Source organism: Sphaerodactylus townsendi, linkage group LG02 (assembly GCF_021028975.2).
Source record: "Sphaerodactylus townsendi isolate TG3544 linkage group LG02, MPM_Stown_v2.3, whole genome shotgun sequence".
Classification (NCBI taxonomy): domain Eukaryota; kingdom Metazoa; phylum Chordata; class Lepidosauria; order Squamata; family Sphaerodactylidae; genus Sphaerodactylus; species Sphaerodactylus townsendi.
This window is the reverse complement of record NC_059426.1, coordinates 32,850,208-32,876,483: the sequence shown is the minus strand read 5'-3', so window position 1 is coordinate 32,876,483 and position 26,276 is coordinate 32,850,208. Positions and strand designations below refer to the sequence as shown.

The 26,276-nt window shown below is 46.0% G+C and overlaps 1 protein-coding gene across 1 annotated transcript in view; it reads right to left on the bottom strand.

The window, feature by feature from the left end:
• Positions 1 to 25,780, bottom strand: part of LOC125426017 (sodium channel protein type 2 subunit alpha-like) — a 128,398-nt gene extending 102,618 nt beyond the window's left edge. The window contains 1 exon segment of the mRNA XM_048484041.1: positions 25,710 to 25,780. The gene's annotated coding sequence lies outside the window, so the exon portion shown is untranslated.
• Between the last annotated feature and the right edge of the window lie 496 nt (positions 25,781 to 26,276).

Below are 26,276 nucleotides of genomic sequence, written 5' to 3'. Positions count from 1 at the left end.
GACAGAAAGCCGTGTTAGCATATTGTAGTGGAATACAATGTTCTGTGTTAACTTGGAAATGGAACAAAGCTGTGTTCATGGCCTAAACTCACGTCATCAAATGCATTCTGTCAAGAGGTCACAGACCACTCCGTTACTCATCCAGCAGAATTTATAAACAAAGCTGAAAGGGAAAATAAAGTACATCAGAGGTTCCCCAACATGGTGCCTTTGGACAGCATGGCACACACAAACACCTTTCCTGGTGCTTCTCCAAATGCTTTTCGAAAATGGAGAAGGCAGATCAGGCTTTTCTCGGCAAGGCTTCTGATTACTGGCCTTTGGAAACTGGCCTTGTAGATTTTTTTAAAAAAATTGCTTTGGCAGCAGCTGCCACTACAGCACAAAGGTCTTCACTGTGTGACTGAAGGTAAGCTTTAGCAGCCATTTTGTGGCTGGCTCTATCTCCCGTAGCAGCTATTCTGTGGTGGCCATTTTGTGGCTGTACCCACCATATTGTGCCAGAATCCCAATGGTGCCCTCAAGGTCAAAAAGCTTACATTCTATCTCCTCAGGGAACAATTAATTCCTCAGGACCAGAAAAACAAGACTAAGCTCTAGATTCAATAAATATTACATTGAGAACTGACGACCTGCAGCATGCATGCATGCAAACAGTGGTACGCTAGATCATGTTCTTGGCATGCAGGACCAGTTTTCCCCCCGAGGGAACAAGGTGAGCCCCAAAGGCATAGGCCCTTTCCGCACTGCGGAAAGGGTGCTCCCCCACCAGCAGGAATTCTGCCGGTGGAGGGAGGGCCGTTCGCACCGGAGAGTGCAAGCGGCCCCCGGTGAGGCCGGCGCAAGAGAGGCGGCTCCACACGGAGCCGCCTCTTCCCTGTCCCTCTCCCACTCACCTCGTCATTTTTGTCGCCCTGCTGGCCTCCTAAGACCCGCCCACGCTGCCCTCCGACCTCCAGGAGTCGGAGGACAGCGAGGGAGGGTCTTAGGAGGCCAGCAGGGCGACGAGGGCGACGAGGTGAGTGGGAGAGGGACGGGGAAAACAGTGCATTCCTGGCGGTGCCGTTCGCACTGCGCCGCCGGGAATGCGCTGTTTTCTAAAAACCTCCCTCCAAGAGGGATGTTTTTGGAGGCGGCCTGATGCCGCCCTGGGGGAGGGGAGACAGGTTGGCACTGCTGCGTTTTCGCAGCGCCGCCTGTGCGAATGGCTCCCTGGGGACGGCGTTTTTGCCGTCCCCAGGGTGCCGTAAATGGCCCATGCAGAAAGGGCCATAGACATTGGTACCAGGCCTCAGCTTATTCTTATTGTTAGTGTTTCTGGTTAAGTATAATCCATAATTATCCCCTTCCCTTTGTTTCCTTACACACCAACATATGTACAGATGGATGTTACAATTTTGTTGGCACTCTAGATAAAATGGCTGCCTACCCCTGTACTATTATATATTAAAGCAAAATTGCTGCAATCTCAATCTGGCCCACCAAGAATCTTTTATCCACACAGCAAAGTAACATCTGCAGATCACCCCGCCCCCCCCATACTATTCAGCTATGCAGAAAGAATAAATAATTTAGTGAATCACTAATCAGTGCAGGACTACCCATTAGCCTGAGTTCATCATTCTCCACCTGCTTCCTTCAGTCAGCGCAATCTCTTATCTAGGCATCACAGAAAAGTGAACGCTTCTTTCACGTTGCCAGTTAAAATACGTATTTTAAAACTAACAAAAAGCGATCAACGGGCTTACAAAGCAAATTTCAGAATATTTTCCTGAATATGAATCTTTTGCAACAGCATTAGTGCCATAATGATTGTGAAGGGATTCCAGAAAAATGTATAACCATAGTAGCCACAAAAATAACTGGCAATGCTACAATGAAAGGCCCTGCTCCAAAACTGTGATTTTTCTTGAAGGTGTTGCATAATACAAAATTACTATGAAATGAACTTGCAGCATTTGAATTAGCACCCACTAATCTGGTAACAGTGAAAAATGCAGGTAAATGGGCAAACTTGTTCAACTGAATATTTTTCTTCATTTAGCAGATTTACCAGCCACCTCCTTAGAGGTCTGCTTGAGGGTCCTAACAAAATAAAACAATAAAATCACAAAGCACTGTCAAAGCCATCAACAATGAAGCAATAAAACCACCATTAGAGAACATAAAAACCCTTGTAAAATGTCATAAAAGCAGCAATTTCAGAAGAGATCTTAAAACAGTAACCATAAAACAACACTCTGGAGGTATTCAGGCTCACAGGCTGTAAAAACAGACAGCTAAAAATAAAAGGGGGAATGTCAATGAAAAGTCTACATAAAGAGAAATGTTTTGGAGTCTCAATGACAATAGAGGCAGAACTGAAGAACCTTAAGGGGGGAGGGCATTCTAAAGGCAAAGTGCCACCACTAAGAAAACCCTGTCTCTAGTTGCCACCTGCCTCACCTCAGCAAGCAGGGACAGACAGAACAGGACTTGGGATGAGGATTTTAATTGAGGTGCTGGACAATACAACCAAAACTTCTCAGAATACAAGAATATATCTTGCAAACTCATAAACTAGATAAAATATAGATGTTTAGATTAAATACTATAAAACATATCATAAATATGAAGCAAAATACAGCCTCCCATTCCATTAAGTGATATTAAAGTCTTAAACAAATTGACCAGAATGTCTCGAAGTATATCCTCAACACTTCTAAAGTTGACATCATCTGCTCATGCCAAGCAGGCAAGCATTCCTCTGGACTGAATTCATCCCAGCCTTGAAATCACCTAGTGAAATCACTTTGCATTTATGATCTATTTCAAGGAATTCATAAGATGCTTTAACATGTTTCTGTGTGCATGATATATCTGAGGGTACTCTATCAGAAATGATTCATTGGCTGGATCCAGCTAGAACCACCTGTCTAGATTTTTAGATTCGAACCAAAACAATAACATTCCCATTACATAATGCACCCAAATGCCTATTTGGATTCCATTAGTTCCTTGGATGAGGGGACCACTGCTCAGCTAATTTAGCCCACCATCTTTGAGAGTCTTCATTCATTCATTCATCCATCATCTTAGTTGACTGGGCAGTGTGAGCCCTCCACTTTACGCCTTTTAGGTATCACTCCTAATGGAATGTAGAAGAAGAAGAAGAAGAAGAAGAGGAGGAGGAGGAGGAGGAGGAGGAGTTTGGATTTATATCCCCCCTTTCTCTCCTGTAGGAGACTCAAGGGGGCTTACAATCTCCTTGCCCTTCCCCCTCACAACAAACACCATGTGAGGTGGGTGGGGCTGAGAGAGCTCCAAAAAGCTGTGACTAGCCCAAGGTCACCCAGCTGGTATGTGTGGGAGTACACAGGCTAATCTGAATTCCCCAGATAAGCCTCCACAGCTCAAGTGGCAGAGCAGGGAATCAAACCCAGTTCCTCCAGATTAGAACACACCTGTTCTTAACCATTATGCCACAGCTGCACTGTCTATGCCACCTCTTATGCCCTAGGATCCTAAGGCTCTTCTTCTCCTCTACCACTTCCTGTTGCTACTTAGGTACCTTGCTTGTTGCTCAATCATATATTCATGGGCATTTTGCCTTTCCTTCCCTCATACCATTTCCTGGCAGCAGAGTTGTGGATGCCAAGGCATTCTCCAAAGAAGAAAATACTAATGCAAGACTGCCGTGTGAGAGCAAGCATAAGAATCCGGTAGACTGGGGCAAGTATGTGTCCTGAAAGCGGCAGCTCTGAATATTTTGCTCAGGAAGGATGGTTCTCTCACTAAGCAACTAAGATGGGATCCTGAGGGAGTCGTAGTCCCATTTGGGCCAGAAGCACAACAGAAAGAGAGGGTTTTGGGTGATGATCATCTTCAGCAACTAGACCCAACAACTGCCATTTATGTCGAAGGCAAACCATTGGCAACCAGTTTGTTCATCCAAGTACGGCCTTCATATATTCTCATCCCCATCTGCTACCACATCAGCATTCACAGCTAGACACTGAATTTTTTTTGGGGGGGGGGGGTTGCTACCAGATAAAAAACATTACCTACACCTGTGAGCAGTGGTGGGATCCAAAAATGTTAGTAACAGGTTCCCATGGTGGTGGGATTCAAACTGTGGCATAGCGCCAATAGGGCTGGGCAGAACATGACGGGGGCGTGGCCGGGCATTCCGGGGGCGAAGCATTGCTGGGCAGGGCTGTGGCAAGGAACACTGCCAGCCACTGCGCTACCGGGTCCTTGGCTGAGGGAAACTTGAATGCTGCTATGGCATAGAGCTAGGCTGCCATGCTGCCCATGACTGTACCTCCTGCTAGACTGCTTCAAGTTCTGTGCGCTACTGCTGAGAGGAGGGCGTAACTAAGGCAAAAATCATGTGGCAAAATCACCAATTAGTAACCCCCTCTCGGCACACACAAATAATTAGTAACCTACTCTCGGGAACCTGTGAGAACCTGCTGGATCCCACCTCTGCCTGTAAGAGACTCAATTAGGAACAAACTCTTCCAGGTGAATGGGACAGTGGCCACCTATTGCTTGGGAAGGTACAGCAAAGACCAAAACTGCTCTGCTCACCATTAAGCAGGGGAAAAAATTACAGAGCAGCATAAAAACATACCCTTGTCCAGTCTGCCTTTCCGTCCAACTGCACTTCTGCTCTTTGAAATCCTGTCTCTGGACATTGCTTTTCTCCTTTCCTATTTAACCACATGAAACCTATGTAAATAAATAATTATATTATCTTAATGCAAAAGTACCAGACATAAGCTTCAGCCCTCAAAGAATGCTGAAAGAGCAAAGGGAAAAGATGGTTTGCGACTGATGCCACAGATCATCAAGAACACACTGACTAGATGGGGCTGAGAGGTTAATGGGATGCTGCACATTAATCGTTCTTTCTTTGATTTCAGCTCAATAGTTGTACTGGGAAACATTTGCAGCATAACTGAGCATTTGCAAAACAAGACGTACCAGCTTCTGCTTAGCAGAACAGAGTGAGTCCTTTGGGGTAGCTGTTCCCTTCAAAGATTTAATTAAATTAAACTAAGGGTCAGTTGTCAGAGGACATATTTTAGGAATGGTGTCAGGAAGAAGAATATTAACTGACACACAAATGAAAAATATAGCACTTTTAGAAAAACTCTGAGAATTCCAACTACTGCGATATTTTATGAACAAGGTGAACATGGTCATTATCTGCAAACACAGAACAAATAGTAATGGGGTAATGAAAGAAGACTGCACAGTCATTAGCTAAGGATTTGGGGGGATTTGTGCACAGGTTCCACGTTTCTTCAATTATTGATGTCCTGAAAGGCTAATTTCTTCCATGTTTTCAGCCTAAGTGATTAATGGCAGGAAGTATTGGGCAAAGTGTACCTCAATCACTCTTATCCTTCCTAGCTGGAAACTCATAACTGGAGGGTGGGGGGTGGGATTAGACTGTAGCTTGCTCGGGGCCAACTCCAGACAACAAAAAACCCATTGGTACACTAATGTCACAGGTTCTAGGAAACAAATACATGGGATGATCTTTTCATCAGATCTTCTATTCCAATATACGAGAAATCATGCCCTTCTCCAGCAGCTGCATCCCTTCTAAATAACATTATGAATAGATAAAAGGTGTATTTATAGAAAAATGGAAACAAACCATTTACAAACCATCACACCAGTTAAAAAACAACACTAACCGGCTACAATGCAAACGTCCCCTTTTATTTAAAATGTATTTTAGCCTAGCCAGGCCTACAGATAGGAAGCTATCAGCCCCATCCAGGAGGCTGGCTGTGGAACCGTAGTTGCGCCACTTTGCCGCTCCCAGAGAGGCTTCCTGGCAGCATGGGGAGGCGTGAAAGGAGACAAAGCCTCTCTGCCACTTAGAAGCCTCTATGGCAGTGGTTCTCAACCTTCCTAATCAGTGGTGGAGGGCCAAGGGGGCGGGGGGGGGGGTGCGTCATGCACCGGGCGCACGCCTTGGGGCTCACAAGGTCTCCTGGGAAGTATAGTTCATCTGGCAGCTTTCTCCTTGAACTGTAAATAGGCCACGTTTTTCAGCCTCAAAAAGTACTACAAAAAAAAGGAACGTAGGTAAGTGTGGGAAGGGGGGTGGTGTGTGTGTGTGTGCGTGCGTGTGTGCGCGCACTGCGGGGGGGAGGCAGGGGGGGGGCGGAAAAAACACTCTGCACACCGGGTGCAGTTTGGCCCAGCTACGCCTCTGTTCCTAATGCCGCGACCCTTTAATACAGTTCCTCATGTTGTGGTGACCCCCAACCCTAACATTTATCCATTTTACAGATGGAGAACACTGATGCAGAGAGTCTTAGGCGACCCCTGTGAAAGGGTCGTTTGACCCCCAAAGGGGTCCCGACCCCCAGGATGAAAACCACTGCTCTATGGGGCTCAACAGCCTTACAACGCCTTTTCTAAACTAACAACACTATAAGGGGAGAGCCTACTATAGCCAGCTCCTCCCCCAGCCATGCCCCTGAACTGCCCCCACTGCTCCAGTGGCGAAGGTACAGGGATGCTCCTGCAGTGTCCTGCACCACATCTCAATGCTGGGGAGGGTGGCGGTGGATGCACACCTACGATTTCGCCCCTTTGCTGGGGTAAGAGCTCCAGGGAGGGAAAACCCGCCAGAGTGGCCTTGCACTGTCCCCATGGGTGGATTCATGTCCCCCATTGGATGGAGCCATATATCTGAAAAACTGACACATATTTAATATGTATTTTTAAAAAAAACTGGGTTCAAGAGTTACACATTCTAAGATGAAATCTAGAGCTTTTAGAAGTCATCTTGCTGCCTCAAGTGGCTACACCATGCAGCACAAAAAAAATACACGGCATTAGTATAGAGGCTGCTATATTTCACATAGCCAAAGAATTCCCAGAATCTGCTGTCATACTGCAAGGGATCCTGGGTGATTTGCTTAAATTGACAGCAGCTTCATTGGTCTCCTAATGTTACCTCAAATGACCACGGGGTTGTTGGTACAAATAAACATGGCTTATCTAAAACACCATATTTTTCACCAAATTGCAAGGCACCACAAATAATCCTACACAAAATTGGTTTTAAAATCACAAAATATATTCGAAGTTCACTTACACTCCAGTCCAGGGGTGGGGGCAAAATCACCTATGGAAGCGGCGTGGGGCTGCATCAGGGGATTTGCCCTCCTTAAGGTACTTACCCAACAGAGGGGTAAATCTGCTGGTCGGCACCCACCACAGCTTCCACTTAGCAGCAGTGGTGTAGGAGCAGCAGTGACATAGGAGGTTAAGAGCTCGTGTATCTAATCTGGAGGAACCGGGTTTGATTCCCAGCTCTGCCGCCTGAGCTGTGGAGGCTTATCTGAGGAATTCAGATTAGTCTGTACACTCCCACACACGCCTGCTGGGTGACCTTGGGCTAGTCTCAGCTTCTCGGAGCTCTTTCAGCCCCACCTACCTCACAGGGTGTTTGTTGTGAGGAGGGAAGGGCAAGGAGATTGTAAGGCCTTTTGAGTCTCCTACAGGAGAGAAAGGGGGGATATAAATCCAAACTCCTCTTCTTCTTTTTCCACTTAGGCCTGTTAGAATGCCTTCTTAGGGGCTTGGGCTTATGCAATGGTGGGATTAAAATAATTTAACAACAGGTTCTGAACTTCCAGTGGTGGGACTCAGTGGTGGGATTACAACCAGTTCTCAGAACAAAAAAAAAATGGCTACTGGTTCTACTGAAGTGGTGCGAATAGGCTGAATCTCACCACAGGGTTTATGCCATCCTTTCAGGTGATGTTACAGAATAGTTGTGACCCAGTTGTGAAATACTGAAAAAAAGGTTTCTCTCTGGTCTAAGTTGTATGTATCTTAGAAACCATGACAAGATAAGTAGCAGCAGAGGCATAGCTAGGGAAAATGAAGGCAAGGGCAAAATCTGAGTTTTCCACCCCACCCCCTGTACGGGCAGCCGCCCTCCCGCACTACAACCAAACAAAGGTTTTTTTGCACCAGGTCATCTCAAAGTCACCATCACATTAAAAAACATGCCCCAATTCACAAATCTGGATAAAAGCCGGATCCAGATGATTTTATACAGATCCTCATTAATTCATACGATTTTAGCATTGGAATGAAATGAAACCACCGTGAAGCTATAGAACATGTCTTAGTCTACAGGCAGCACCAAAACAATCATGCATCCCACACTCTGTGGTGCTGCAGTGGTGCAAAAACCTGCTTGGAAAACACAGATCCTCCTGATTTTTGCACTAAGTCATCCCAACATCACCAGCACATTACAACTCCAGCCATTAGCCACATGTCTGAACACAACAATCACACATCCCACGCTTCGTGGTGCTGCAGTGGTGAAAAACCTGGATCCTCATAGATCCTCATGATTTTTCCATTTGGTCACCCCAAAATCGCCTGCACATCACAGCTCATACCCCTAGACATATGTATGAACATAATCCTACATCCCATGCTCTGTGGCACCACAGTGGCACAAAAAATGTGGTTAAAACATACGGATCCTCATGGATCCTCCTAATTTTTGCACTTGGTCACCCCAAAATCACCAGCACATTACAGCTCATGCACCTGCCAACATGTCTGAACACAACGATCACACATCCCATGCTTCATGGCACCGCAATGGCACAAAAACCTGCTTGGAAAACATGGCATACTCATGGATCCTCCTGATTTTTGCACTTGGTCACCCCAAAATCACCAACACATTACAGCTCATGCCCCTGGCAACATGTCTGAACACAACAATCACACATCCCATGCTTCATGGCACCACAAGGGGTGGAGGAGGGTGGCACGGGGTAGCTAGGAGTGGGAGAGGTTGGCAAGGGGTGACTGGGGCAGGGCGAGGGTGGCAAGGGGTGGGGTAAGGTGGCAAGGGATGGCTAGGGGTGGGGGAAATGGGAAGGGGTGGCATGGGAGGGAAGGCCTCTGGCCGTTTTAGGTGGAAGGGGGAGGGAAGGCCTTTGCCGGGCCCCTGCAGGCCCAGGACGTGCCCCCACCCCCTGTGCCCCACTTACCTTTATGGCACAGTGGCAGTCTTGGGAAGTCTGGCGGGTCCGGGCCTCCTTCCCCATCAGCCTGGCTTGGGGGCGATTTTCCATCCCCCATGTGACTTAATGGGGGTCGCCCGGGGCAACTGTCCCCAGATGTCCCCATTGTAGCTATGCCACTGAGAAGCAGTTAGCTGGTGAGTTATCCGCATGGTAGAACAGACATAGTAACTTCACTTGTAACATAATATCTGACCTGAGCATGCCACATGGAGATCCAATTTACATGGTTCTTCCTTCTCAAAATACAAAGTATGTCCAAGCAGGGCCAATGCACATTCCAGGATCCACCTCGATGGTTGTTGAGAAAATAAAATGGAGGAGAGGAGAACAATGCAAGCCGCTTTGGATCTTGACTGGGGAGACAGGCAGAGTATGAATGAAGTAAATATGGATATAATAAATAAAGAAATAATAATTCTATATATGGGTAACACTGTTGTTTTCTCCTCTGTTGTTTTTATTTTGTCACCATCTCGGATTATTTTGTAGGTTGTTTTATATTATAAATTAATTAAATTTTATTGTATGATTATTATTGTTGGAAGCCACTCTTAGCTTGTAAGGGGAGGAGTGGCACACAAATTCAGTCAATCAACCAATCAGTGGGAAATGACCAGCTGTACTTCCCACAAAGAAGAACTCTACCCCAAGACCCTGGGGAGCCACTGGGACCTGGACAGATCAATGGTCTGACAGCTTTATGTTTTGTCTGATACACGCCCTTCTTTTTCAAAAGCCATGTTTAATAGCAACCATAAAATGTGGAAGAAACCTTATGCCATCAATCAGTTGCAGCTTCTTATCTATCAAAAGGCCAACCTTGCAAATTTCAGCAGTTTAAACCTTGCAAATTTCAGCAGTAGCTCCACACAAGCAAAATTTTGGCAAAGGAATACACAAGTATCCACTGAAAAGAAGGATTCTGCAGAACTGTAGAAAAGTATTTCTAGATCAGTGATGGCGAACCAATGGCACGGGTGCCAGAGGTGGCACTGAGAGCCCTCTCTGTGGGCACACACAAATAGAGTCGCTCCCCTCCCACATCTAGACTGGACCGCTGGGCTCGATTATTAGCATTAAACCTAAGACCTAGTTTTGGGGAAGAAGTGTAGGTAACCCTGTTAAGAGCTGTTAAACCCCCTGATTTTCATGTGAAGAATTAAAGCACAATCCTTTACCTGGGAGTAAGATTGGTTGCTGGCAATGAGGCTTGCTTCTGAGTAAACCCTCCTAGGGTCGTGATTCACCCGTTGGAAGAGCTGCATGGTTGCTTCAAAGCAAAGTCACCAACTACCACCAAGCTTACTCCCGAGTAACGCACACCTCGGAGCCAAACGTTTTTCCTAAACTAAAACCTCAGTATTCAGGTTAAATTGCCGTGTTGGCACTTTGTGATAAATAAGTGGGTTTTGAGTTGCAATTTGGGCACTCGGTCTCGAAAATGTTCGCCATCACTGTTCTAGATAGTCATCTTAAATTGGCTAGTGTCCCTGGAAACCCCCCTCTATAGCTGCTGGTCTTGGGGGGAACGTGTCTGGGGGAGTGGAATTTAGGGTTAATTTTATGGGGTTTTTATTATTTCTCTTAATTGTTATAGTTTATGATCTTTTAAAAACTGAAAGCTATTAAAGACTGACAAAAACCAGCATAACTCATTCATGATTATCTAAGCTCCAAATCAAGTATTTCAGGGTTACATCTCCCTAATGGTCAGCTGGATGATTCTGCACCCTAATCCAGTAAAACAGAATTTCAGAAGAGAGCAGTCTGCACTTAAAAGGAGGCTCCAAATCTAAATATTATTATTTACAAACAATTCTGTCCTTGTAGCTACTTGTGACTCACCAGTTCTAGTACTGCAAGCAGGTCACAATTATAAACACATGCGAATCTCTGTGTGCCATCTGATACATAATCAAATTAAACAACCTCTCTTTGTGAGCACAACATCCTTTTCAGGGAGCGGCTGTGACTGTACAAAGAAAGGGAAAGCAGCAAAGCAGCAACTTGAGGATTGCCATACGATGAAGAGGATGTTGTGCTCATGAAGAGAGGCTGTTCAATTTGATTAGGTACTAGATGCTCAAGTAGTGATGACGGAACTACATGCTAAATTCTGAAGGAACAATGCCGTGATGTAACATTTGTGAGGAAAAGCCAGTGACGCTACAGCCATTTTACTGCAGGAATTATCATCCTTTAAAAATGCCAAGGGACCCAATCCTGTTTAGGAACACAGCACAGGGGGAGGAGAGGTTCCTACCTCCCAATTCTCTGAGGTTTTTTTTGCAATCTGGCATTTGGTCTTGACAGCAGCCCCTCCTCTACCATACTGCCATTCTGAACAGGATTGGGCCCCTGTGGCATTTTTAAAGCAAGAGACTTCCTGAGGTAAAATTTCTGAGGTATCCCTGGGCTACCATATAGTCTACTTGTGTCCTGAGATTATTTTCACTGAGACTTGTTTTTAATCAATGTTTTATTTATGCAGCACTGTTCTTCCCAGTGGGGACCCAAAGAGTCTGACAACATAATTCTCCTCCCTTCATTTTATCATAAAAACAACGCATGTGTGTAGGTTGCGTGTGTGTGACTGGCCCAAAGTCATCCAGAAAGCTTCGGTGACAAAGAGTAGATTTGAGCCAGGATCTCCAAGATCTTAGTCTGACAGTGTTAGAGAGGGATTAAACAGTGTTTCTTTTGAAGAATAATAACAAATGTTACTTTATAACATTACAGAAATACAACAGTAAAACAGTACACAGAGAGGCAGTTTACATCTTTTTCTGAGGAGAATACGGCACTCACTGACAGTAGTAGTGGCACAAGAGGGAAGGAGCTAGTTCTGGAGTGAACATTCAAGCAAACAACCCGCTCCCTCCACAGACAGTAAACATTCTATGTACATTAGGCCTCATTGCTTTTTCCAACAAACAGCCCAATCCAGAATGGGCTAGAGGGCGGTGTGGTACTGCTCTGGCACTCTCCTGTCCCCTCCAAAGTGCTTTCCCATGGCACCAGGAGCCCAGAAAAGTAAAAAGAAAAATGACCTGAAAACCTTCCTGCCGACTAAGGTCAGCTTCACGCCCTCCCCCCACACACAGAGCCACACCACGCAGCATTTTGTACTGCCGGGGCTGTGCAACAGTGGCAGTTTCTGGGTCAGGTGCTGTGGAGTAACGCAGCGCCCAGCCACCGGGGTAAGTACCCCCTCCACAGGTGCATTCGCCCTGGCACAGGGATGCGCAGGGATGCTGGCCCAGGGATGTGCAGGCTCCAGAATGGGATTCTATCCCCCTCTGGATTGGGCTGCCACACTCCTAAATGGTCTAATGCTCCTAAATGGTACACTATACTGGCTTTCCACAGAGGTTGCAGTTTCAAGAGGCAGAACTGACAGGAAAGATGTTCAACTCTTTTCCCCTGTCCCATCAAAAACCCGCTTCTGCTCTTGCTATCAATGATTTATAAGTATCTGTAAGAAAGTGTAGAAAAAATATGTCTGTGATACCAGGAGAACAGTTCAGACATCAACAACGAGTCTGTAATTACTGACAGGTTTCACTATTTTCCCCTTAACTTTAATGTTAACAATTCTAACATTTTAACAGCTTTTAAATTAAAAGTAATGCCATTGTAAGACAACTTCAACATCATTTTATATTTTTTCAGCATTTGAGAGTAGAAGTGTTATGAGTGATTTACAAAACAGACCTATGCAGATATACCCTTCTAAGCCCACAAAGAGATCCAGAATGGTCTAGTACCGTGGTGGCGAACCTTTGGCACTCCAGCTGTTATGGACTACAATTCCCATCAGCCAATTGCCAAAGGTTCGCCACCACTGGGTAGGTTAAGAAGTAGGATTAGGACTGGGAAAACCCAAGCTCAAATCCACACTTGCACCATGAAACCTTATTGGGAGACCCTGGAGCAGTCACACATTGGGTGACCTAGGGGCAGTCAATGGTTAGCATTTGAACAGGAGACCTCCACAGAACACCATGGCGACACAGAGGCAGGCAATGGCAAACCACTTCTGAAGCTTTCTTTCCTTGAAAACCCTATGGGGTTACCATAAATCAGCTGAACTTGATGGGCGGAGGGAGCCTACTGACTTCCTTGGACTTGGAGAGAACTCAACTCTGAATCCTAATCAGGCCTATTCAATGGGTCTTATGCTAAAGACAGTGCTCTTAGGACTGTACCATCTTAAGACTGTAACTGCTTAGGATTGTTCTCCAAGGTCGATTCCCCACTTCAAAAATGGAGGTCGATACGCACCGTTTTGGTTTGCATTGGGACCTTTTGAGTGCGGTTTCATGGTCCCCACCACAGCTTCTGCCCCCTTGGTCCAATAAACGCGGCAGCCACGCAGCAGCCACACAGGACTCCCCACTGATCTGCTCAGGGGCTACCCTGATTGGCTGCTACGTTGTGCTGGGGCAGGGATTTTTTAATTTTCAAAACGACGAATCAACGTCTGCATAAGCATGCGCAGATTCACCATTATAATATATAGCTTTGCTGATGAATCCACATCTATTTGAACAGACATTGATTTTTGGTGTTCAAAATGTAAAAAAGAAACAGGCTGCGCGCACATCGCGCACACCCCACCATGGCCTGATTGGACAGAAGGCTCCATGTCACTATCAGTGGTGAGAAACCAGCCCGGAGTCACCCCCCGGACTTCCCCACTGCCCCACATGTGGTTTTGAAAAAGGTGCACTTCCGACCAGGATCTGAAATGATGTGCGCTGGGGGGGGTGAAAGAGCGGCAGAATCGGGGTGGCTTCGTTGTCACCGCTGGTGTTGTGAGGAGTGCTACAGGGCCCCGGGATATTTCCCGCAAGGAGCGCGCATCTAATGGTGAGTGGGGAATCGACCCAAGTCTGTTACAGCTATAATTTTCTTTGCCAAAAGTTTGAAGACTTCCTTCAGATCTAAGGAGCCTTTCTCCAATGTAATTTGCTCTTGAAGAGCCACATATGCTGAAGAAAGGCTCCTTCGGTTGGAGCGAAGCTTCCTGGAGGATGGCTAGATCCACCCCATGTCCTCTGCCACGTATACATTGCCACATGCAACCTATTTTTCCCTTAACTTTAATGTTAATTAGCTGTTAATTAGCTGCAGCTAATCACAGTTTCCTGAAACACTGAAACCTTAGCCAAGAAATACATTTCAGCTGTCAGGACACATGACATGGGGTTTCATATTGTGCACACTTATAACACACATGATGGGGTGGACTTAGGTGACAGGAACTCCAGAGAAAGGGAAATTTGCACAAATAGTCCAGGGAAACAATAAACATTGTGGCATATTACTAACAACACTCTGCTCTAAACCCTTACAGGTACCCAGTTTCAAATCACAAATACCAAATAAAAGGACCCATTCTTCAGAGATGTAGCAAGGGGGGAAAGCGCCTGGTGTGTCCTCCGCCCTCGTCCCGCCCTGGAATGCCCCCACCACACCCCTGGAACACCCTTGCTACACCCCCATAGGGGAGCGTGCCTAGTGCGTCGCAGCCCCCCCCCCCCCACTTGGAGCTATGCCTCTGCCATTCTTGCAACTGGAAGATCCTAGTAAAGTGCACCCCACACTGCTAGGCAATGAAGGAGGATCTCTGCCTCCAACTGCGGTGCTAGCAAGTATTCTCACAGCACTACAAGTACAAATCACATACTGACTCAACAACTCTTCCTCCTTCAGAGTCCCAATATATTTTATCCTGCCCTTTATATTTGGAACTGAGGCTTAAATTCTTAGATAAATTATTTATAAGTCAAAGTCTCCAATCTGATACAGGCAAATTCGTCTATTTATCAGATACTAATCCCTCGACTACTTGTAATGTGGTAGAGTTTGCCCTGGTCACAGTGTCTCCCTCACAAGAGGAACAGAATAAGAATGCACAGTACGGAAAGTAGGGGACCCCTTGCTTTATGACGGCACAATTTCAGCATGATGCCAGTGAAGTGTCAGCATGTCATGCAGAAATCATCTTTTGTCAATGGGGGCACAGTAAATACCACCACGTTTTGGGGTGACTTGAAGCCTCTGCATTGATTTGAGCCCCTGGATGCAGTCCCAGCAAAAACCACAGACAGAGGCACCAACTAAATGGGATGGGCACCCCCAGATTTGCTCTGGGATTGCCCACCTTTTTAAAAAGTAAGTTCCTGCCCATAAACTGTGCTGCATGGGCCCAAGGCTAATTCCGCATGGGCCAAAAACAGCAGTGTGAAAACGGTGTGAAAATGGTTTTAAAGGGTTTTAAATGGTGTAAAAAGTTTTATACTGCTTTCACACCATTTTCATACCGCTGTTTTTGGCCCATGCGGAATGAACCCAAGAGAGTGAGCATGGCATAGTCGTTAAGAGTGGCAGACTCTAATCTGGAGAACCGGGTTTGATTCCCTACTCCCTCACATGAAGCCTGATGTCATGGGCCTTGGTTCAGTCAGCGAGGAACCCTCTGAGGATGAGTACTGGCAGAATGACCCAGCTTCACCAGAGCCCCTGCTGGGTTATCTCCAAGAGCAACCAGAAACCTCGCAGGAGGGAAATGAAACTGGCCCACAGACTAGCTGAGAGCTGGAGGACAGGATGCTTGGCAAAAGCACTTCAAGCTACAGAGGCCAGAACTGAGAGCTCATCCAGATCACCTGAACCGTTCAGGCAACTTCGAATCTGTGTCCATCAGGAATTACAACCTGAAAAGCACAATGTGAGGCTGGAAGCTCAGAGATGCCACAAAGAACACTCTGAGTCTTTGCAGGACCAGGACTAGGCAGCAGGAAAGAAAGGCATGGGACAGCTAATGTCGTAGGAGCAACTTCGTTGAAAGACTGTGTCTTTCTGCCACACCTGCTGACAGACAGCTCTTTCTGGATTCAGTGACTCTGGACCACCTGACCTGTGTTTTGACCCTTGGCTGTTTCCTTTGAACCCTGCACTGGATTTGTTTTGCCTGATGTCAGAAGTGTGCTGGCATTGGTGAGTGTTGGTTGGCTACCTCCTCATATGGACAACAGAGGGTGTTGTTTTATGTTAATCTGTGATTGGTGGGTGCTGGAATAATTGCTACTGATTCCAGTGGCTATATTCTTGGCTCTATGGTGCTAAATCTTTCTATACATGCATATTCTCTCACGGGAGAAGACAGCTACTTCTTCTCCCATGAGAGAATATGCATACTTGGGAATCACTCCAGCATAACCTGCACCAGTTTTAGGATTACTCTGTCAATGACATGTTTGGGAATTAATTCTGTTCAAAATGCACTGAAAGACTTTACGAAGTCTGTAGGGATCAGAAAAAGGAACATCCAAGAATCCAGTTATCATTAGAACAACTATTGCAAATCATACATAAATGTAAGAAGCCAGCATTTCATAGCCATTAAAAAACCTACAACATTTATGCCATTCAAGCATGTACAAAAGATGATAAGCAGAGGATCATTCCTCAGGAAATCTGAGAAATCTTGACAAATCCAGCAACCTCATGAAAGTTTTCAATACAACAAATTCACCTACCCCTCTGGAATTTGTTTCTATGGAAGGAAGCATATTTAGCCATTTCACATGTGGAAACCAATCATCCTCCCAAAGGTTTTCCCGGTAAAGGTCAAACACTGAAAGAAAGCTCTGGATACTTTTTGTTTTCCATTCTACAACCCCTGGGCAAATATGCTCCATTCTGTACCCGGTCCCTCTGTATGTATGATCTAGAAATGCTGTTTTCCTGGGAATGCAGGAGGGAGCACAAGAGAAAGGTCACTTCTAAATGAATCAATGTATACAAATAAAACTGTCTGTAACAAACATTAAGGCTGAGCTAAGCCCCAGTATTTCATGCTGTAGCATCTGACTGCATCAGCTATCTATAATGCAAAGCTTTAACATTTAAGGCAGCTCTTTAAAAGTTTAAATAAATAGAAGTGCCAACCAGAGGAGCAGTTACAGAATGAAGATGATACTGACTGCAAAAGTACACCCAGTGGCGTTGCTGATTTTATTATATCACAACATTGCGAGTCTGCCTTTCTCATCAAGATTCAGGGCACCATTTAAAATGTACAACACTTTTCTCTACTATGAGGAGTCTCAAAGCACTGGCTGTTGTGGGTTTTCCGGGCTTTGTGGCTGTGGGCTGGTACTTTTTGCTCCTAACATGTTGGCCACATCTATGGCTGGAATCTTCAGAGGCAAGTCCTGGTAATAGGTGTTTCTCTCCATGACACAGTGTGAAGTAACTGGGTGATGGGAGTTCATTGCCAGTACAGTAATATTTCACAATAACACCAAACAGTCTCTGTAGTATTGGCAACTGATTACCATCAGTGGTGGTGAACCTATGGCACTCCAATTGGCCATGCTGGCAGGGGTTGCTGGAAATTGTAGTCCATGAACACCTGGAGTGCCATAGGTTCGCCACCACTACCCTATAGTAAGCAATGGGTAGTCTCTATTCAAGTATTGAGAAATGCAATCATATTTCTGGATGAATCCTAAGTAACAGCAAATGGGAGAGTGAAATATTTACCTACTGGTTTTTGAATTTTATATATATAATATGTGTGTGTGTTTGTATGTGTGTGTATATGTGTATATATGTATATGTGTTTATGTGTATGTATATATATGTATATACATAATGTGTGTGTGTGTATTGTATGTATATGTGTATGGGTGTGTATATATGTATTTATACACTTATATAACGTATATGTATATAGTGTGTGTGTGTGTATAAATTACAGTGCCAACAATTAGACACTTTACTTAGAATTTTATTAAAAAGATAAAGTGGTGTCCAGTATTGTGTGTGTGTATACATATTTATATATACGTATATACATATATAGTGGTGTGGCAAGGCAATAGATAAAACTGGAACAACCTGAAACTACAATACTGGACATCACATTATCTTTTTAATAAAATTCTAAGTAAAGTGTCTAATTGCTGGCATTGTAATTTACAGGACACATCTCTTAAACATATGCTTTGGGCCTATCCAATTATTCAGTCTTTGGGGGAGAAAGTAATTACCTGTATCAATATACTAGAATATTTATGATATTTGAAGATCCTTAGATACTTTTAAAGTATTCACCTCTCCCCTGCAGACTAAATGATGGTAAAGGAAAATGGACCATACATACCTTTACTGTTGCTAAAAGGTTTATATTACTACACTGGAGAAATAAATGCCCACCTCCAGCAATCCAACAGATTGAAGATATTATGAATTTATCAATCTTCTAATGTATGGCATATAGTTGACAATAGCACATGGGTGTATTTTTAGATATTTGGAAGCCAGCATGGTGTAATAGTTAAGAGCAAGTGGACCCTAATTTGGAGAACCAGGTTTGATTCCCCACTCCTCCACATGAGCAGTGGACTCTAATCTGGTGAACTGTATCTGTTACCCTGTTCCTTCACATGAACTCTGCTGGGTGACCAAGAGCAAGTCTCAGTTCCCTTAGGACTCTCTCAGCCCCACCTACCTCACAAGGTGTCTGTTGTGGGGAGAGGAAGGGAAGGAGTATGTGAACTTTGAGACTTCTTACAGGAGAGAAATATGATTGCTTTGAGACTTCTTACAGGAGAGAAAGAGGGGTGTAAATCTGGTCACCACACCTAAAAAAGGAAACTGCAGAATTTGAGAAGGTCCAGAAAAGAGCAACTAAAATGATCAAGGGCTAGAATAACTGCCCAATAAGCAGAATTTAAAATGTTTAGGAATGTTCAGTTTAGAAAAAAGGTGGATTGGGGGGACATGGTAGAGGTCTAAAAATTATGCACAGGGTGGAAAGAGTAGACAGAAAGCAGCTTTTCTCTCCTGTAGGAGACTCAAAGGGGCTTACAATCTTCTTGCCCTTCCCCCCTCACAACAAACACCTTGTGAGGTAGGTGGGGCTGAGAGAGCTCCGAGAAGCTGTGACTCGCCCAAGGTCACCCAGCTGGCGTGTGTGGGAGTGTACGAGCTAATCTGAATTCCCCCAGATAAGCCTCCACAGCTCAGGCGGCAGAGCTGGGAATCAAACCCGGTTCCTTCAGATTAGATACATGAGGTCTTAACCTCCTATGCCACTGCTGCTCCATGGAGGTTAGGAGTATCCATGGCTACTTGGCTAAATGTATACCAGTCATGAGACATACCTATTGTCTCCTGCATCAGAAGAGCAACAGGCCTATTATGTTAGTTGTTGTGCTACATTGATGGGATAATGCTGCTGCAGTTGTCTTATTTGTGGGTTTACTGGAAACACCTGTTTGGCCACTGTGTGAACAGACAGCTGGACTTGATGGCCCTGGTATGATCCAGCATGGCATTTGTTATGTTCTTACTGACATTAGAATTCAAAGGGCTGTTTATACTATGATTGCCAAATGAAGTTTGGTAAATCCCTGGAGATTTGGGGGGTAGTATTTGAGAAGGGTGGAGTTTGGGGAGGGGAGGGAGCTCAGTGTGGATTTAATGCCACAGAGTCTGTCTTCTGAAGCAGCCATTTCCTCCAGGGGAATTGATCTGAGCAGCCTGGAAAATCAGCTTTAAAATCAGCTTCTCCCACTCCTTGGCCTTACCTGGAAGTTAGTAAACCCTCCCTCCCCTCCCATGCATGCCACCCCTCCCCCTCTCTCCCCTCCCTCCACTAGCGTGAGTGGGCCATGTTCAGATGCCGGGCCTCCTCCCTCCCCTCCCTTGCATGCCACCCCTCCCCTCCCTCCACTAGGGTGGCTGGGCCATGTCCAGATGCTGGGCCCCCTCCCCTCCCTTGCATACCACCCCACCCTCCCCTTCCCTTGCATACTACCCCATTGATAGTCACAAAATATAAAAATCTGTTTTTGAAACTTCCCTGTTTTAGAAAGTCATTGTAATTAGCACCCACACACACACCCCACCCAAATACTGAAGTTATCTTCAGGTCATGGTACAAGTCTCATGTGACTTCTGATTCTGGCATTGCTTTTCAATAAAGCATTTTGCTTGGTGTCCGTACATATGTATAGCAAAAGCCAAACATAAATCTATTCATTTCAGAATTGTTCTCTTGTGTCTTAAGCAGAGACAATCCTGTAATGGAAAATCAAAGATTTTGGCAAATGCTTTTGGACAGTAAAAAGGCTTTGTTTATCTGAAGACGGTAGATTCTAATTGTTTTAACAACCATGCTTGTTCAAGAAATCAAAGACCTTTTTGTAATTTTAAGTCACTAACAGTACAATCCCAGTACAGTGTAAGAGCAGGTGCACTCTTATCTGGAACAGGTGGACTCTTATCTGGAGAACTCGGCTTGCTTCTCCACTCCTCCACATGAGTGGCACACTCTTATTCGATGAACTGGATTTGTTTCCCTGCTCCTCCACATGAAACCTGCTGCGTGACCTTGGGCTAGTCACAGCTTGTTCAGAACTCCCTCAGCTCCACCTACCTCACAAGGTGTCTGTTGTGGGAAGAGGAAGGGAAGGAATTTGTAAGCCACTTTGAGCCTCCTTATGGTTGAGAAAAGTGGGGTATAAATCCAAACTCTTCAAGGAGGAATTCCTTGAACTTGAACTGGAGGAATTCAGCATGGGACAGCACTGTAACTTGTCACAAGAGCTTATCAACTGATAAAGGTGGTTGCTGTGAGGTTATTAAGCATGACAGACTCTGCGCTAGTTTCCCATATCATAACAATTCCACTAGGGCACAATTCCAGGACACTGCACTGGCTCTCAACTCACCACACTTTGTGATTTGGATGATCACATTAACTACCTAAACTAAGTATACTTACAGTGGTTGTCCGAATCTGGACCCTTCAGAAAGTATGGTTATTTGGGAGTCTGTGCAATGTCCTGCTTAGACTGTTGAATGGGGTTTGAATCCCCACTCTGCAAAGGAAACTCCCTGGGTGTCTTTGGGCAAGTCGCACACTCTCAGCCTGACAACCTCACAGGGTTGTTGTGGGGATAAAAAATGGAGGAGAGAAGAACAATGTAAGATGCTTTGAGTCCTCATAGGGGAGATATTCAAGGTATAAATGGAGTAAATAAATAAGCTAAGGGATGTTAAATTAAGGTCTGAAACCATGGCTCAAAGTCAGCTAATTAACCACAGGTAGGCAATTTCCACACGGTGACAATTCTCCATGTAGTTCATGCGTTTGCTACAAACGAAGAGGCATTTGCTGTTTCAATGAAGCAATCACAGGACTGTTCCCCCCACACTCTCCTTGTTCAATCACTGCCCCCCTAAGGCTGCCATTACCCCCCCCCCGGCACCACACAACAAAACTCAACACTTATTACGCCTGTGTAATGACATTATAATGATCTATTGACAGGATCTCTTGGTTCCTTTGAATTCCAAAAAATGTCCTCCAGTGGGAGTAGTGGGGGGGGGGGGATGGGGGTAGCAGTTCAGACAAGAAAAAGGCACCAGTGTAGGGGGGATCTTTTAAAAAAGTGCACATCTCCACCCACCCCCTGCCCATAGCAGGCAAATGTGCTTTGACCGCAATCATTCCAAATCAATTATATCAAACCAGATTTGGATAAGCCAGGGGAAACCCAGAGAGTGGATGGTTCCCCTTTCCCTGCCTCTACCTAGACATCTCTCTGACCAAAGATATCAGCATTTGTTAGGCAAACCAAAAACCAAATGGCCACCTGTGAACTGAATCCTAGTTTCACAAACTGTAGTTAAGATGAACCACGGCTGTAAGTTTTGTCTGAATTGAAAAATGTCTTTAGTTGATGAACCCCCCCCCCCAAAAAAAAACTCAGCAAGCAAAGGCGAGGCCCTCTATTTAGAGATCTGTGTGGTCCCCTGACAAGATGCTCGCGTATATTTTTGTCAGATGTGTAGGGTAGCAGTCAGTGCTGAGTTAGAACAGGACCCAAACCTTTTGGCAAGGACAAGATGGCTGCTGCAGGAAAGCAAGAACCACAAAATGTCAGGAACTGAGACACATAACTCTATGGTCGATTAAGCACTTGCATTATCGACCTACATTCGAGCTGCGTTCAACCTAAGTGCTCCGCACAACCACTGGGATCAGCATGGTTTTGAACCAGCTTCACCCCGTGTAACGGTCAAATTTCCAACTCCAGTTGGGAACTACTACTTTTTCAGGGAACCACGCTCGAACTCAGCTCAATTCCAGTAAAGTGCGGAATCTCTGGTGCCAGGAGTCTCCCATTCAGCCAATCACAGCTGAGTGTTTCGGGCATACGTACAGCTGGAGAACCGCCGCGGCGAAAATCGCACCTAATTTTTCCCCCTCTTCTTTCTTGCGTTCGAAACGATGGCCTGCGCTGCTCGTAATAAGCTGGCGCATACTCTGCCAAGGCACCCAATGTAAGCGGCCAATCAAAAAACGCCACCTTCGTCCCTCCATTCCTGTGGCAGTTTTTTAAATAACGTGTGTGGGGATAGACAGAACATGGCCGTAGAACAGTAGCCAATCGGAATGGAGCGGCGAAGAGGCACAGGATGATTCCGCCCTCCAAGCTGGGATCAAGCTGGTTGCAGTGGGGAGCAACAATGGCTTCGACCTAGGTTAGTACCCTTCTCAGGGAACTGGGTCGAACCTATTTTACTCGAGTGCGGAATTGCCCTGTATGTCTGAATAGTAACTATTCAGAACACAGAATATTCAGAACACAGAATAGTAACTATTTAAAACACAGAATATTCAGAACACAGAATAGTAACTATTCAGAACACAGCGGAAAGAAGCTGTGTTCAACGGTCTGCCTTTTAAAAAGAACATTTTGTTTTAAAACGTTTTTCCATATTCACGCGCAGTAATGCAATGAAGATTCTTGTGCTGTGGGTGGTATCTGCTGCTGAAAAAACTTTCTAAAAATCTGCATGGCCGATCAGATGTCCAATGGCCAATCAGAAGCAACACCCAGGCCCACTTTCTAAAAACCCTTGGTTGGTGCCAATAAAGGGGGATCATGTGTAGGACCCCTGAACTAGGGTTTAAATCCCAACTCTGCCAATGGAAGCTTTCTGGTGAACCCTGAGTCAATTACTCTGTCCATGCATCCTTGTGAGGATAAAAATGAAAAGGGGACCGATGATGTTGAAGTGCTTTTAGGTGTGTCTTCAGGAGTTTTGAGAAGAACCAGGTAGGCACTAGGACCCCTGTGAAGCATTCTACTACAAAGAAGGTCCATGAAATGGAGAATTAATATACAAATTGACGGCCATCTTGTTGTGGAAAGGAGTATAGTGAGAACCTGGAAATTAAGAAGGCTCAGTCATGGTCAGTACTCCAATGAGAGATTACCAAGGGTACAGAGGAGAAATGGTTTGCCGAGGAAGATAATGGCAAACCACTTCCACTTGCCTTGAAAACCCCATGAGGTAAAATTCAGGGAGTCACCATAAATGGATTGCAATTTGACAGAACATAACAGTAATTATAATCGTCACTATGCAGAAGTGTTCTTTTGGAACAGAGGAAGCCCAGGTTTGAATCCAAAAGCCATGAAGCTCACCAGAATGACCCACCTTGCAAGATTATTGTGAATGCAAAACAGAGGAGGAGAGATTCCGCATGTTGTCATGAGCTCCTTAAAGCAATTTAACAAAAATGACAGCTAAAACTGCGTCTGTACTCTGAATCTGGGCATGCTTGCTCATATTAAGCAAGCATAAATTGGACTGCGGTTTTTATTCCATTAGGACTAAACTTAATTTTAAGGATGCTGTAACATATGCCTCATGCATCACAACGAAAGAATTCTTAAGCTTGAGAAATCAATCCAACCAATTTGCTGATAAAATTCTGAAAAGATGTAACTGTAATATGATCAGTAAGTATTGTATTACAGATGAGCAGATCTTCCCCTTGAAGTGTGTGTGTGTGTGTGTGTGGGGGGGGTTCTATTGTGGAGGCAGGCCCTAACACCCTGCTACTCTTAATGTGCAGTGAAATGTTTGCTTAGGGGCACTATGACACATATACAATCTACTGGAGCAGAAGTGGCGTAGGAGTTAAGAGCTCGTGTATCTAATCTGGAGGAACCAGGTTTGATTCCCAGCTCTGCCGCCTGAGCTGTGGAGGCTTATCTGGGGAATTCAGATTAGCCTGTGCACTCCCACACACGCCAGCTGGGTGACCTTGGGCTAGTCACAGCTTCTCGGAGCTCTCTCAGCCCCACCTACCTCACAGGGTGTTTGTTGTGAGGGGGGGAGGGCAAGAAGATTGTAAGCCCCTTTGAGTCTCCTACAGGAGAGAAAGGAGGGATATAAATCCAAACTCTTCTTCTTCTTCTACTGGATACACGGATTTTGGGCATGTTTGTGTGGAAGAGGCAGGGTTTTCAATAGGTACAGCAGTCCCTCCACCCCACATGCACACACTGAACAACAGTGAACAACGACAGATATCTAAAGTTATCTGAACGACTAAGGAACAGGTAGCGTGCATGAATGTTAACATCACAACGAACACAGCACCGAAGAAAAGCTATCAAAAAAAGAGAAAAACTTAGCACAGCAGAAACAAAACACTTCTGGAGTAGGACAAAATTGTGAGTGCAAAACAGTAAGCATGGGGGTTTTTTCCAGTTTATCAGAACTCTCCTTCCAAAGCTAAGCAATCCCCTTGAGCAAGACAGAGGAAGGGGACAGCAAAGACTGTTGCCTGACATCCACACCTGTGCAATGTTGCAACTACCATTTGAAATAAAGAAATTGCATTTCCCACTTGTAACTCACTGGCAAAGACAGGTGGCAGAGAGAGAGAGAGAGAGAGAGAGAGAGAGAGACAGAGAGACAGAGAGACAGAGAGATGGAAGGAGGTTAAGCCCCGCCTTCTTTCTCTCTCTCTCTTTCTCTCATGCGTTGCTATCGTTTTTTGCCTATGTCACCAGGTCTTACAGGAAACCTGGTCTCCAGCGCTTAGCAACCAAAGAGGAAGGCAGGATGAGAGCGCACAGCCAGCCTCTCCCTACCCCTAGTATACCAAATTGGATGTGACATGATAGGTACCTGAACAAAAATGAATTCTTGAAAACTTTCAGTGTTTCTACTTCACAGAATCCAAAGTCAGTCCACACTGTCCTCCCCCGCACCCACTCTCAACTACCAGGGAAGGAGCAAGCAGGCAGAGGCAGGTCAATCCCAAACAGGAAACCTTTTCGGAAACTTTCAAAGTGGAGTGATGGAGGGACCAGGCAGGGCATCCCGTTCTCTCTCTCTCCCCACTGCCCCCACCCCCGTGCTGCCCACTGGATCAACTTGGACTATCAGTCAAATGTGGAACTTTGGCCCTTTCCGCACATGCAGAATAACGCACTTTTAATCCACTTACACAACTGTTTGCAAGTGGGTTTTGCTATTCCGCACAGTAAAATCCAGCTGCCAAGTGGATTGAAAGTGCGTTATTCTGCACATGCGGAAGGGGCCCATGACAAGCCCAGCCTTGTCCTCACGGCTGCTTAGACACGCGTTCATTCCCAAACGGCCACGGGAGCGCCCAAAGGACGCTGCAGCTCAGGCGGGCGCCTGAGCTGAGCCGACAGCTTCTTCTCCAGAAGCAGCAAAGCTGGCGCGCCTAGTGCCAAACTCTTTTCCCGCACAAAAGAGCCCCGGAAAACTACTTACTTGCCCCCATGCCCCGCAGGTGGACTTGGCAACCCCGCCGCACGTGAAGCTGCAGGTCCCTCGCTTTCTCCTCTTACTGGGGGGGCGGGGGGGGGGTTACTTTCTGGTCCCTCCAGGTACTCTGTCGCTGGAGAGAAAGCGACGTCGGCGGCGGCAGCTGCTGCAGTTTCCAGCGAAGCCCCTCGCGAGTCGCCACACAAGAACCAGGGAAGGAAAAGAGCCTCGCCTCGTCTCGCTGGCCCACGTGAGCCAATCGCGGCCCCTCTGGGCCTTCGGGGACCCGGGCGGTGGCGCGCCTGAGGGGCGGGCAGGGCAGGGCAGGGCGCGGCTCCGGAGCGCAGAGGCAAGCCGAGGGCGCGCTGATGGAGGAGCGCACGGAGAAGAGACGGCTGAAGGGAGGCTGCCCGGGAGAGACCGGGCTTGGGGCGGGGGGAGCCTGCCAGGGAGGGGCCGGCAGCTCCGGGAAAGGGCGGTGGCCGGAGGGAGGGCCGTGGCGCGGAGGAGGCCTGGCCAAAGGCGGGCAGCCTTGCCAGGGGAAGGCAGGCGTGGCGGTCTCCCGCTCTCCCA